The sequence below is a fragment of the Brienomyrus brachyistius genome, chromosome 16 (assembly GCF_023856365.1).
Source record: "Brienomyrus brachyistius isolate T26 chromosome 16, BBRACH_0.4, whole genome shotgun sequence".
Classification (NCBI taxonomy): domain Eukaryota; kingdom Metazoa; phylum Chordata; class Actinopteri; order Osteoglossiformes; family Mormyridae; genus Brienomyrus; species Brienomyrus brachyistius.
Window position 1 is genome coordinate 4,892,208 of NC_064548.1, and position 14,684 is coordinate 4,906,891.

At 45.2% G+C, this 14,684-nt stretch overlaps 1 protein-coding gene, 1 long non-coding RNA gene and 6 other non-coding genes across 8 annotated transcripts in view; 7 read left to right on the top strand and 1 right to left on the bottom strand.

Moving 5' to 3' along the window:
- The window catches only part of LOC125709650 (serine/threonine-protein kinase pim-1-like), a 211,929-nt gene that overhangs the window by 165,130 nt on the left and 32,115 nt on the right, over positions 1-14,684 (top strand). The gene's annotated exons all lie outside the window — the stretch shown is intronic.
- Positions 1-14,684, bottom strand: part of LOC125709654 (uncharacterized) — a 209,376-nt gene that overhangs the window by 74,321 nt on the left and 120,371 nt on the right. The window lies entirely within an intron of this gene.
- trnal-uag (transfer RNA leucine (anticodon UAG)) lies at positions 640-721 on the top strand. Its single transcript has one exon. It is a non-coding gene; the product is annotated as a tRNA-Leu (tRNA).
- Positions 1,876-1,957, top strand: trnal-uag (transfer RNA leucine (anticodon UAG)). The gene has a single exon. It is a non-coding gene; the product is annotated as a tRNA-Leu (tRNA).
- Positions 2,494-2,575, top strand: trnal-uag (transfer RNA leucine (anticodon UAG)). The gene has a single exon. It is a non-coding gene; the product is annotated as a tRNA-Leu (tRNA).
- trnal-uag (transfer RNA leucine (anticodon UAG)) lies at positions 2,803-2,884 on the top strand. Its single transcript has one exon. It is a non-coding gene; the product is annotated as a tRNA-Leu (tRNA).
- Positions 3,730-3,811, top strand: trnal-uag (transfer RNA leucine (anticodon UAG)). The gene has a single exon. It is a non-coding gene; the product is annotated as a tRNA-Leu (tRNA).
- On the top strand, positions 4,364-4,445 carry trnal-uag (transfer RNA leucine (anticodon UAG)). The gene has a single exon. It is a non-coding gene; the product is annotated as a tRNA-Leu (tRNA).

Below are 14,684 nucleotides of genomic sequence, written 5' to 3' on the forward strand. Positions count from 1 at the left end.
TGCAAAATAAGGAATAACACGGGTAGTGTGGCCGAGCGGTCCAAGGCGCTGGATTTAGGCTCCAGTCTCTTCGGAGGCGTGTGTTGGAATCCCACCGCTGCCATATTGAACTTCTAAGAAGCCTGGTTGTCTGTATTTGTCTAAAGAAAATTTCCTCACACTAAAAATGCATGTGGGTGTCTAATGTGACTTTCTCATGTTGCCGACTCATTGGAGTTCGACATCGATTCAACACAAATCAGCAGACAAGACCTGCCAGTTTCTCTTATGATAACTATTGTATATAAAGGTTCTTCATATGACCCGAACTGTAAAACAAAGACTGACATGGGTAGTGTGGCCGAGCGGTCCAAGGCGCTGGATTAAGGCTCCAGTCTATTCTGAGGCGTTGGTGCGAATCCCAGCGCTGCCATATTTAACTTCTAAGAAGCCTGGTTGTCTGTATTTGTCTAGAGAAAGTTTCCTCACACTAAAAATGCATGTGGGTGTCTAATGTGACTTTCTCATGTTGCCGACTCATTGGAGTTCGACCGCGGTTCAACACAAATCAGCATACAAGACCTGCCTGTTTCTCTTAGGATAACTATTGTATATGAAGGTTCTTCATATGAGCCGAACTGCAAAATAAGGAATAACATGGGTAGTGTGGCCGAGCGGTCCAAGGCGCTGGATTTAGGCTCCAGTCTCTTCGGAGGCGTGGGTTCGAATCCCACCGCTGCCATGTTTAACTTCTAAGAAGCCTGGTTGTCTGTATTTGTCTAGAGAAAGTTTCCTCACACTAAAAATGCATGTGGATGTCTAATGTGACTTTCTCATGTTGCCGACTCATTGGAGTTCGACCACGGTTCAACACAAATCAGCAGACAAGACCTGACTGTTTGTCTTAGAATACCTATTGTATATAAAGGTTCTTCATATGAACCGAACTGCAAAATAAGGAATAACACGGGTAGTGTGGCCGAGCGGTCCAAGGCGCTGGATTTAGGCTCCAGTCTCTTCGGAGGCGTGTGTTGGAATCCCACCGCTGCCATATTGAACTTCTAAGAAGCCTGGTTGTCTGTATTTGTCTAAAGAAAATTTCCTCACACTAAAAATGCATGTGGGTGTCTAATGTGACTTTCTCATGTTGCCGACTCATTGGAGTTCGACATCGATTCAACACAAATCAGCAGACAAGACCTGCCAGTTTCTCTTAGGATAACTATTGTATATAAAGGTTCTTCATATGAGCCGAACTGTAAAACAAAGACTGACATGGGTAGTGTGGCCGAGCGGTCCAAGGCGCTGGATTAAGGCTCCAATCTATTCTGAGGCGTTGGTGCGAATCCCAGCGCTGCCATATTTAACTTCTAAGAAGCCTGGTTGTCTGTATTTGTCTAGAGAAAGTTTCCTCACACTAAAAATGCATGTGGGTGTCTAATGTGACTTTCTCATGTTGCCGACTCATTGGAGTTCGACCGCGGTTCAACACAAATCAGCATACAAGACCTGCCTGTTTCTCTTAGGATAACTATTGTATATGAAGGTTCTTCATATGAGCCGAACTGCAAAATAAGGAATAACATGGGTAGTGTGGCCGAGCGGTCCAAGGCGCTGGATTTAGGCTCCAGTCTCTTCGGAGGCGTGGGTTCGAATTCCACCGCTGCCATGTTTAACTTCTAAGAAGCCTGGTTGTCTGTATTTGTCTAGAGAAAGTTTCCTCACACTAAAAATGCATGTGGGTGTCTAATGTGACTTTCTCTTGTTGCCGACTCATTGGAGTTCGACCGCGGTTCAACACAAATCAGCAGACAAGACATGCCTGTTTCTCTTAGGATAACTATTGTATATGAAGGTTCTTCATATGAGCCGAACTGCAAAATAAGGAATAACATGGGTAGTGTGGCCGAGCGGTCCAAGGCGCTGGATTTAGGCTCCAGTCTCTTCGGAGGCGTGGGTTCGAATCCCACCGCTGCCATGTTTAACTTCTAAGAAGCCTGGTTGTCTGTATTTGTCTAGAGAAAGTTTCCTCACACTAAAAATGCATGTGGGTGTCTAATGTGATTTTCTCTTGTTGCCGACTCATTGGACTTCGACCTCGGTTCAGCACAAATCAGCGTACAAGACCTGCCTGTTTCTCTTAGGATACCTATTGTATATAAAGCTTCTTCATATGAACCGAACTGCAAAATAAGGAGTAACACGGGTAGTGTGGCCGAGCGGTCCAAAGCGCTGGATTTAGGCTCCATTCTCTTCGGAGGCGTGGGTTCGAATTCCACCGCTGCCATGTTTAACTTCTAAGAAGCCTGGTTGTCTGTATTTGTCTAGAGAAAGTTTCCTCACACTAAAAATGCATGTGGGTGTCTAATGTGACTTTCTCTTGTTGCCGACTCATTGGAGTTCGACCGCGGTTCAACACAAATCAGCAGACAAGACATGCCTGTTTCTCTTAGGAAAACTATTGTATATGAAGGTTCTTCATATGAGCCGAACTGCAAAATAAGGAATAACATGGGTAGTGTGGCCGAGCGGTCCAAGGCGCTGGATTTAGGCTCCAGTCTCTTCGGAGGCGTGGGTTCGAATCCCACCGCTGCCTTGTTTAACTTCTAAGAAGCCTGGTTGTCTGTATTTGTCTAGAGAAAGTTTCCTCCCACTAAAAATGCATGTGGGTGTCTAATGTGATTTTCTCTTGTTGCCGACTCATTGGACTTCGACCTCGGTTCAGCACAAATCAGCGTACAAGACCTGCCTGTTTCTCTTGGGATACCTATTGTATATAAAGCTTCTTCATATGAGCCGAACTGCAAAATAAGGTATAACATGGGTAGTGTGGCCGAGCGGTCCAAGGTGCTGGATTTAGGCTCCAGTCTCTTCGGAGGCGTGGGTTCAAATCCCACCGCTGCCATGTTTAACTTCTAAGAAGCCTGGTTGTCTGTATTTGTCTAGAGAAAATTTCCTCACGCTAAAAATGCATGTGGTTGTCTAATGTGACTTTCTCTTGTGGTCGACTCATTGGAGTTCGACAACGATTCAACACAAATCAGCGTACAAGACCTGCCTGTTTCTCTTGGGATACCTATTGTATAGAAAGGTTCTTCATATGAGCCGAACTGCAAAATAAAGATTGACATGGGTAGTGTGGCCGAGCGGTCCAAAGCGCTGGATTAAGGCTCCAGTCTCTTCGGAGGTGTGTGTTCGAATCCCACCGCTGCCATATTTAACTTCTAAGAAGCCTGGTTGTCTGTATTTGTCTAGAGAAAGTTTCCTCACACTAAAAATGCATGTGGGTGTCTAATGTGACTTTCTCATGTTGCCGACTCATTGGAGTTCGACCGCTGTTCAACACAAATCAGCAGACAAGACCTGCCTGTTTCTCTTAGGATACCTATTGTATATAAAGCTTCTTCATATGAGCCGAACTGCAAAATAAAGATCAACATGGGTAGTGTGGCCGAGCGGTCCAAAGCGCTAGATTAAGGCTCCAGTCTCTTCGGAGGCGTGTGTTCGAATCCCACCGCTGCCATATTTAACTTCTAAGAAGCCTGGTTGTCTGTATTTGTCTAGAGAAAGTTTCCTCACACTAAAAATGCATGTGGGTGTCTAATGTGACTTTCTCATGTTGCCGACTCATTGGAGTTCGACCACGGTTCAACACAAATCAGCAGACAAGACCTGACTGTTTGTCTTAGAATACCTATTGTATATAAAGGTTCTTCATATGAACCGAAATGCAAAATAAGGAATCACACGGGTAGTGTGGCCGAGCGGTCCAAGGCGCTGGATTTAGGCTCCAGTCTCTTTGGAGGCGTGGGTTCGAATCCCACCGCTGCCATGTTTAACTTCTAAGAAGCCTGGTTGTCTGTATTTGTCTAGAGAAAGTTTCCTCACACTAAAAATGCATGTGGGTGTCTAATGTGACTTTCTCTTGTTGCCGACTCATTGGAGTTCGACCTCGGTTCAACACAAATCAGCGTACAAGACCTGCCTGTTTCTCTTAGGATACCTATTGTATATAAAGCTTATTGTATATAAAGGTTCTTCATATGCGCCGAACTGCAAAATAAAGATTGACATGGGTAGTGTGGCCGAGCGGTCCAAAGCGCTGGATTAAGTCTCCAGTCTCTTCGGAGGCGTGTGTTCGAATCCTACCGCTGCCATATTTAACTTCTAAGAAGCCTGGTTGCCTGTGTTTGTCTAGAGAAAGTTTCCTCACACTAAAAATGCATGTGGGTGTCTAATGTGACTTTCTCATGTTGCCAACTCATTGGAGTTCGACCGCGGTTCAACACAAATCAGCAGACAAGACCTGCCTGTTTCTCTTAGGATAACTATTGTATATGAAGGTTCTTCATATGAGCCGAACTGCAAAATAAGGAATAACATGGGTAGTATGGCCGAGCGGTCCAAGGCGCTGGATTTAGGCTCCAGTCTCTTCGGAGGCGTGGGTTCGAATCCCACCGCTGCCATGTTTAACTTCTAAGAAGCCTGGTTGTCTGTATTTGTCTAGAGAAAGTTTCCTCACACTAAAAATGCATGTGGGTGTCTAATGTGACTTTCTCATGTTGCCGACTCATTGGAGTTCGACCACGGTTCAACACAAATCAGCAGACAAGACCTGACTGTTTGTCTTAGAATACCTATTGTATATAAAGGTTCTTCATATGAACCGAACTGCAAAATAAGAAATAACACGGGTAGTGTGGCTGAGCGGCCCAAGGTGTTGGATTTAGGCTCCAGTCTCTTCGGAGGCGTGGGTTCGAATCCCACCGCTGCCATGTTTAACTTCTAAGAAGCCTGGTTGTCTGTATTTGTCTAGAGAAAGTTTTCTCACACTAAAAATGCATGTGCGTGTCTGATGTGACTTTCTCATGTTGCCGACTCATTGGAGTTCGATCGCGGTTCAACACAAATCAGCGTAAAAGACCTGCCTGTTTCTCTTCGGATACCTATTGTATATAAAGCTTCTTCATATGAGCCGAATTGTAAAACAAAGACTGACATGGGTAGTGTGGCCGAGCGGTCCAAGGCGCTGGATTAAGGCTCCAGTCTCTTTGGAGGCGTGGGTTCGAATCCCAGCGCTGCCATATTTAACTTCTAAGAAGCCTGGTTGTCTGTATTTGTCTAGAGAAAATTTCCTCACGCTAAAAATGCATGTGGGTGTCTAATGTGACTTTCTCTTGTGGCTGACTCATTGGAGTTCGACAACGATTCAACACAAATCAGCAGACAAGACCTGCCAGTTTCTCTTAGGATAACTATTGTCTATAAAGGTTCTTCATATGAGCCGAACTGTAAAACAAAGACTGACATGGGTAGTTTGGCCGAGCGGTCCAAGCCGCTGGATTAAGGCTCCATTCTCTTTGGAGGCGTGTGTTAGAATCCCACCGCTGCCATATTTAACTTCTAAGAAGCCTGGTTGTCTGTATTTGTCTAGAGAAAATTTCCTCACGCTAAAAATGCATGTGGGTGTCTAATGTGACATTCTCTTGTGGTCGACTCATTGGAGTTCGACAACGATTCAACACAAATTAGCAGACAAGACCTGCCTGTTTGTCTTAGAATACCTATTGTATATAAAGGTTCTTCTTATGAGCCGAACTGCAAAATAAAGAATAACACGGGTAGTGTGGCCGAGCGGTCCAAGGCGCTGGATTAAGGCTCCAGTCTATTCTGAGGCGTGGGTGCGAATCCCAGCGCTGCCATATTTAACTTCTAAGAAGCCTGGATGTCTGTATTTGTCTAGAGAAAATTTCCTCACGCTAAAAATGCATGTGGGTGTCTAATGTGACTTTCTCTTGTTGCCGACTCATTGGAGTTCGACCTCGGTTCAACACAAATCAGCGTACAAGACCTGCCTGTTTCTCTTAGGATACCTATTGTGTATAAAGCTTCTTCATATGAGCCGAACTGTGAAACAAAGACTGACATGGGTAGTGTGGCCGAGCGGTCCAAGGCGCTGGATTAAGGCTCCAGTCTCTTTGGAGGCGTGGGTTTGAATCCCAGCGCTGCCATGTTTAACTTCTAAGAAGCCTGGTTGTCTGTATTTGTCTAGAGAAAATTTCCTCACGCTAAAAATGCATGTGGGTGTCTAATGTGACATTCTCATGTTGCCGACTCATTGGAGTTCAACCGCGGTTCAACACAAATCAGCAGACAAGACCTGCCTGTTTCTCTTAGGATACCTATTGTATATAAAGGTTCTTCATATGAGCCGAACTGTGAAATAAAGACTGACATGGGTAGTGTGGCCGAGCGGTCCAAGGCGCTGGATTAAGGCTCCAATCTCTTCGGAGGCGTGGGTACGAATACCACCGCTGCCATGTTTAACTTCTAAGAAGCCTGGTTGCCTGTATTTGTCTAGAGAAAGTTTCCTCACACTAAAAATGCATGTGGGTGTCTAATGTGACTTTCTCTTGTTGCCGACTCATTGGAGTTCGACCACGATTCAACACAAATCAGCGTACAAGACCTGCCTGTTTCTCTTAGGATACCTATTGTGTATAAAGCTTCTTCATATGAGCCGAACTGCAAAACAAAGATTAACATGGGTAGTGTGGCTGAGCGGTCCAAAGCGCTGGATTAAGGCTCCAGTCTCTTCGGAGGCGTGTGTTCGAATCCCAGCGCTGCCATATTTAACTTCTAAGAAGCCTGGTTGTCTGTATTTGTCTAGAGAAAGTTTCCTCACACTAAAAATGCATGTGGGTGTCTAATGTGACTTTCTCTTGTTGCCGACTCATTGGAGTTCGACCGCGGTTCAACACAAATCAGCATACAAGACCTGCCTGTTTCTCTTAGGATACCTATTGTATATAAAGCTTCTTCATATGAGCCGAACTGCAAAATAAGGTATAACATGGGTAGTGTGGCCGAGCGGTCCAAGGCGCTGGATTTAGGCTCCAGTCTCTTCGGAGGTGTGGGTTCGAATCCCAGCGCTGCCATATTTAACTTCTAAGAAGCCTGGTTGTCTGTATTTGTCTAGAGAAAATTTCCTCACGCTAAAAATGCATGTGGGTGTCTAATGTGACTTTCTCTTGTTGCCGACTCATTGGAGTACGACAACGATTCAACACAAATCAGCAGACAAGACCTGCCAGTTTCTCTTAGGATAACTATTGTATATAAAGGTTCTTCATATGAGCCGAACTGTAAAACGAAGACTGACCTGGGTAGTGTGTCCGAGCGGTCCAAGGCGCTGGATTTAGGCTCCAGTCTCTTTGGAGGCGTGGGTTCGAATCCCAGCGCTGCCATATTTAACTTCTAATAAGCCTGATTGTCTGTATTTGTCTAGAGAAAGTTTCCTCAAACTAAAAATGCATGTGCGTGTCTGATGTGACTTTCTCATGTTGCCGACTCATTGGAGTTCGATCGCGGTTCAACACAAATCAGCGTACAAGACCTGCCTGTTTCTCTTCGGATACCTATTGTATATAAAGCTTCTTCATATGAGCCGAATTGTAAACCAAAGACTGACATGGGTAGTGTGGCCGAGCGGTCCAAGGTGCTGGATTTAGGCTCCAGTCTCTTCGGAGGCGTGGGTTCGAATCCCAGCGCTGCCATATTTAACTTCTAAGAAGCCTGGTTGTCTGTATTTGTCTAGAGAAAATTTCCTCACGCTAAAAATGCATGTGGGTGTCTAATGTGACTTTCTCTTGTGGCTGACTCATTGGAGTTCGACAACGATTCAACACAAATCAGCAGACAAGACCTGCCAGTTTCTCTTAGGATAACTATTGTATATAAAGGTTCTTCATATGAGCCGAACTGTAAAACAAAGACTGACATGGGTAGTGTGGCCGAGCGGTCCAAACCGCTGGATTTAGGCTCCAGTCTCTTTGGAGGCGTGTGTTAGAATCCCACCGCTGCCATATTTAACTTCTAAGAAGCCTGGTTGTCTGTATTTGTCTAGAGAAAATTTCCTCACGCTAAAAATGCATGCGGGTGTCTAATGTGACATTCTCTTGTGGTCGACTCATTGGAGTTCGACAACGATTCAACAGAAATTAGCAGACAAGACCTGCCTGTTTGTCTTAGAATACCTATTGTATATAAAGGTTCTTAATATGAGCCGAACTGCAAAATAAGGAATAACACGGGTAGTGTGGCCGAGCGGTCCAAGGCGCTGGATTAAGGCTCCAGTCTATTCTGAAGCGTGGGTGCGAATCCCAGCGCTGCCATATTTAACTTCTAAGAAGCCTGGATGTCTGTATTTGTCTAGAGAAAATTTCCTCACGCTAAAAATGCATGTGGGTGTCTAATGTGACTTTCTCTTGTTGCCGACTCATTGGAGTTCGACCTCGGTTCAACACAAATCAGCGTACAAGACCTGCCTGTTTCTCTTAGGATACCTATTGTATATGAAGGTTCTTCATATGAGCCGAACTGTAAAACAAAGACTGACATGGGTAGTGTGGCCGAGCGGTCCAAGCCGCTGGATTAAGTCTCCAGTCTCTTTGGAGGCGTGTGTTAGAATCCCACCGCTGCCATATTTAACTTCTAAGAAGCCTGGTTGTCTGTATTTGTCTAGAGAAAGTTTCCTCACACTAAAAATGCATGTGGGTGTCTAATGTGACTTTCTCATGTTGCCGACTCATTGGAGTTCGACCGCGGTTCAACACAAATCAGCAGACAAGACCTGCCTGTTTGTCTTAGAATACCTATTGTATATAAAGGTTCTTCATATGAGCCGAACTGCAAAATAAGGAATAACACGGGTAGTGTGGCCGAGCGGTCCAAGGCGCTGGATTAAAGCTCCAGTCTATTCTGAGGCGTGGGTGCGAATCCCAGCGTTGCTATATTTAACTTCTAAGAAGCCTGGTTGTCTGTATTTGTCAAGAGAAAGTTTCCTCACACTAAAAATGCATGTGGGTGTCTAATGTGACTTTCACTTGTTGCCGACTCATTGGAGTTCGACCGCGGTTCAACACAATTCAGCGTACAAGACCTGCCTGTTTCTCTTAGGATACCTATTGTGTATAAAGCTTCTTCATATGAGCCGAACTGTGAAACAAAGACTGACATGGGTAGTGTGGCCGAGCGGTCCAAGGCGCTGGATTAAGGCTCCAATCTCTTCGGAGGCGTGGGTTCGAATCCCACCGCTGCCATGTTTAACTTCTAAGAAGCCTGGTTGCCTGTATTTGTCTAGAGAAAGTTTCCTCACACTAAAAATGCATGTGGGTGTCTAATGTGACTTTCTCTTGTTGCCGACTCATTGGAGTTCGACCACGGTTCAACACAAATCAGCAGACAAGACCTGCCTGTTTCTCTTAGGATACCTATTGTATATAAAGGTTCTTCATATGAGCCGAACTGTGAAATAAAGACTGACATGGGTAGTGTGGCCGAGCGGTCCAAGGCGCTGGATTAAGGCTCCAATCTCTTCGGAAGCGTGGGTTCGAATCCCACCGCTGCCATGTTTAACTTCTAAGAAGCCTGGTTGCCTGTATTTGTCTAGAGAAAGTTTCCTCACACTAAAAATGCATGTGGGTGTCTAATGTGACTTTCTCTTGATGCCGACTCATTGGAGTTCGACCACGGTTCAACACAAATCAGCGTACAAGACCTGCCTGTTTCTCTTAGGATACCTATTGTGTATAAAGCTTCTTCATATGAGCCGAACTGCAAAACAAAGATTAACATGGGTAGTGTGGCTGAGCGGTCCAAAGCGCTGGATTAAGGCTCCAGTCTCTTCGGAGGCGTGTGTTCGAATCCCAGCGCTGCCATATTTAACTTCTAAGAAGCCTGGTTGTCTGTATTTGTCTAGAGAAAGTTTCCTCACACTAAAAATGCATGTGGGTGTCTAATGTGACTTTCTCTTGTTGCCGACTCATTGGAGTTCGACCGCGGTTCAACACAAATCAGCATACAAGACCTGCCTGTTTCTCTTAGGATACCTATTGTATATAAAGCTTCTTCATATGAGCCGAACTGCAAAATAAGGTATAACATGGGTAGTGTGGCCGAGCGGTCCAAGGCGCTGGATTTAGGCTCCAGTCTCTTCGGAGGTGTGGGTTCGAATCCCAGCGCTGCCATATTTAACTTCTAAGAAGCCTGGTTGTCTGTATTTGTCTAGAGAAAATTTCCTCACGCTAAAAATGCATGTGGGTGTCTAATGTGACTTTCTCTTGTGGCTGACTCATTGGAGTTCGACAACGATTCAACACAAATCAGCAGACAAGACCTGCCAGTTTCTCTTAGGATAACTATTGTATATAAAGCTTCTTCATATGAGCCGAACTGTGAAACAAAGACTGACATGGGTAGTGTGGCCGAGCGGTCCAAGGCGCTGGATTAAGGCTCCAATCTCTTCGGAGGCGTGAGTTCGAATCCCACCGCTGCCATGTTTAACTTCTAAGAAGCCTGGTTGCCTGTATTTGTCTAGAGAAAGTTTCCTCACACTAAAAATGCATGTGGGTGTCTAATGTGACTTTCTCTTGTTGCCGACTCATTGGAGTTCGACTACGGTTCAACACAAATCAGCAGACAAGACCTGCCTGTTTCTCTTAGGATACCTATTGTATATAAAGGTTCTTCATATGAGCCGAATTGAAAAGCAAAGAATGACATCGGAAGTGCGGCTGAGCGGTCCAAGGCGCTTGATTAATGCTCCAGTCTCTTCGAAGGCGTGGGTTCGAATCCCAGTGCTGCCATGTTTAACTTCTAAGAAGCCTGGTTGTCTGTATTTGTCTAGAGAAAGTTTCCTCACACTAAAAATGCATGTGGGTGTCTAATGTGACTTTCTCATGTTGCCGACTCATTGGAGTTCGACCACGGTTCAACACAAATCAGCAGACAAGACCTGCCTGTTTGTCTTAGAATACCTATTGTATATAAAGGTTCTTCATATGAGCCGAACTGCAAAATAAGGAATAACACGGGTAGTGTGGCCGAGCGATCCAAGGCGCTGGATTTAGGCTCCAGTCTCTTTGGAGGCGTGGGTTCGAATCCCAGCGCTGCCATGTTTAACTTCTAAGAAGCCTGGATGTCTGTATTTGTCTAGAGAAAATTTCCTCACGCTAAAAATGCATGTGGGTGTCTAATGTGACTTTCTCTTGTGGTCGACTCATTGGAGTTCGACAACGATTCAACACAAATTAGCATACAAGACCTGCCTGTTTGTCTTAGAATACCTATTGTATATAAAGGTTCTTCATATGAGCCGAACTGCAAAATAAGGAATAACACGGGTAGTGTGGCCAAGCGGTCCAAGGCGCTGGATTAAGGCTCCAGTCTATTCTGAGGCATGGGTGCGAATCCCAGCGCTGCCATATTTAACTTCTAAGAAGCCTGGATGTCTGTATTTGTCTAGAGAAAATTTCCTCACGCTAAAAATGCATGTGGGTGTCTAATGTGACTTTCTCTTGTGGCCGACTCATTGGAGTTCGACCTCGGTTCAACACAAATCAGCGTACAAGACCTGCCTGTTTCTCTTAGTATACCTATTGTGTATAAAGCTTCTTCATATGAGCCGAACTGTGAAACAAAGACTGACATGGGTAGTGTGGCCGAGCGGTCCAAGGCGCTGGATTAAGGCTCCAATCTCTTCGGAGGCGTGGGTTCGAATCCCACCGCTGCCATGTTTAACTTCTAAGAAGCCTGGTTGCCTGTATTTGTCTACAGAAAGTTTACTCACACTAAAAATGCATGTGGGTGTCTAATGTGATTTTCTCTTGTTGCCGACTCATTGGAGTTCGACCTCGGTTCAACACAAATCAGCGTACAAGACCTGCCTGTTTCTCTTAAGATACCTATTGTATATAAAGCTTCTTCATATGAGCCGAACTGCAAAATAAAGATTAACATGGGTAGTGTGGCCGAGCGATCCAAGGCGCTGGATTAAAGCTCCAGTCTATTCTGAGGCGTGGGTGCGAATCCCAGCGTTGCTATATTTAACTTCTAAGAAGCCTGGTTGTCTGTATTTGTCTAGAGAAAGTTTCCTCACACTAAAAATGCATGTGGGTGTCTAATGTGACTTTCTCTTGTTGCCGACTCATTGGAGTTCGACCGCGGTTCAACACAATTCAGCGTACAAGACCTGCCTGTTTCTCTTAGGATACCTATTGTGTATAAAGCTTCTTCATATGAGCCGAACTGGGAAACAAAGACTGACATGGGTAGTGTGGCCGAGCGGTCCAAGGCGCTGGATTAAGGCTCCAATCTCTTCGGAGGCGTGGGTTCGAATCCCACCGCTGCCATGTTTAACTTCTAAGAAGCCTGGTTGCCTGTATTTGTCTAGAGAAAGTTTCCTCACACTAAAAATGCATGTTGGTGTCTAATGTGATTTTCTCTTGTTGCCGACTCATTGGAGTTCGACCTCGGTTCAACACAAATCAGCGTACAAGACCTGCCTGTTTCTCTTAGGATACCTATTGTGTATAAAGCTTCTTCATATGAGTCGAACTGTAAAACAAAGACTGACATGGGTAGTGTGGCCGAGCGGTCCAAGGCGCTGGATTAAGGCTCCAGTCTCTTCGGAGGCGTGGGTTCGAATCCCAGCGCTGCCATGTTTAACTTCTAAGAAGCCTGGTTGTCTGTATTTGTCTAGAGAAAATTTCCTCACGCTAAAAATGCATGTGGGTGTCTAATGTGACATTCTCATGTTGCCGACTCATTGGAGTTCAACCGCGGTTCAACACAAATCAGCAGACAAGACCTGCCTGTGTCTCTTAGGATAACTATTGTATATGAAGGTTCTTCATATGAGCCGAACTGTAAAACAAAGACTAACACGGGTAGTGTGGCCGAGCGGTCCAAGGCGCTGGATTTAGGCTCCAGTCTCTTTGGAGGCGTGGGTTTGAATCCCAGCGCTGCCATGTTTAACTTCTAAGAAGCCTGGATGTCTGTATTTGTCTAGAGAAAATTTCCTCACGCTAAAAATTCATGTGGGTGTCTAATGTGACATTCTCTTGTGGTCGACTCATTGGAGTTCGACAACGATTCAACACAAATTAGCATACAAGACCTGCCTGTTTCTCTTAGGATACCTATTGTATATAAAGCTTCTTCATATGAGCCGAACTGCAAAATAAAGATTAACATGGGTAGTGTGGCCGAGCGGTCCAAGGCGCTGGATTAAATCTCCAGTCTATTCTGAGGCGTGGGTGCGAATCCCAGCGTTGCTATATTTAACTTCTAAGAAGCCTGGTTGTCTGTATTTGTCTAGAGAAAGTTTCCTCACACTAAAAATGCATGTGGGTGTCTAATGTGACTTTCTCTTGTTGCCGACTCATTGGAGTTCGACCGCGGTTCAACACAATTCAGCTTACAAGACCTGCCTGTTTCTCTTAGGATACCTATTGTGTATAAAGCTTCTTCATATGAGCCGAACTGTGAAACAAAGACTGACATGGGTAGTGTGGCCGAGCGGTCCAAGGCGCTGGATTAAGGCTCCAATCTCTTCGGAGGCGTGAGTTCGAATCCCACCGCTGCCATGTTTAACTTCTAAGAAGCCTGGTTGCCTGTATTTGTATAGAGAAAGTTTCCTCACACTAAAAATGCATGTTGGTGTCTAATGTGACTTTCTCTTGTTGCCGACTCATTGGAGTTCGACCTCGGTTCAACACAAATCAGCGTACAAGACCTGCCTGTTTCTCTTAGGATACCTATTGTGTATAAAGCTTCTTCATATGAGCCGAACTGGGAAACAAAGACTGACATGGGTAGTGTGGCCGAGCGGTCCAAGGCGCTGGATTAAGGCTCCAATCTCTTCGGAGGCGTGGGTTCGAATCCCACCGCTGCCATGTTTAACTTCTAAGAAGCCTGGTTGCCTGTATTTGTCTAGAGAAAGTTTCCTCACACTAAAAATGCATGTTGGTGTCTAATGTGATTTTCTCTTGTTGCCGACTCATTGGAGTTCGACCTCGGTTCAACACAAATCAGCGTACAAGACCTGCCTGTTTCTCTTAGGATACCTATTGTGTATAAAGCTTCTTCATATGAGTCGAACTGTAAAACAAAGACTGACATGGGTAGTGTGGCCGAGCGGTCCAAGGCGCTGGATTAAGGCTCCAATCTCTTCGGAGGCGTGGGTTCGAATCCCACCGCTGCCATGTTTAACTTCTAAGAAGCCTGGTTGCCTGTATTTGTCTAGAGAAAGTTTCCTCACACTAAAAATGCATGTTGGTGTCTAATGTGATTTTCTCTTGTTGCCGACTCATTGGAGTTCTTCCTCGGTTCAACACAAATCAGCGTACAAGACCTGCCTGTTTCTCTTAGGATACCTATTGTGTATAAAGCTTCTTCATATGAGTCGAACTGTAAAACAAAGACTGACATGGGTAGTGTGGCCGAGCGGTCCAAGGCGCTGGATTAAGGCTCCAGTCTCTTCGGAGGCGTGGGTTCGAATCCCAGCGCTGCCATGTTTAACTTCTAAGAAGCCTGGTTGTCTGTATTTGTCTAGAGAAAATTTCCTCACGCTAAAAATGCATGTGGGTGTCTAATGTGACATTCTCATGTTGCCGACTCATTGGAGTTCAACCGCGGTTCAACACAAATCAGCAGACAAGACCTGCCTGTGTCTCTTAGGATAACTATTGTATATGAAGGTTCTTCATATGAGCCGAACTGTAAAACAAAGACTAACACGGGTAGTGTGGCCGAGCGGTCCAAGGCGCTGGATTTAGGCTCCAGTCTCTTTGGAGGCGTGGGTTTGAATCCCAGCGCTGCCATGTTTAACTTCTAAGAAGCCTGGATGTCTGTATTTGTCTAGA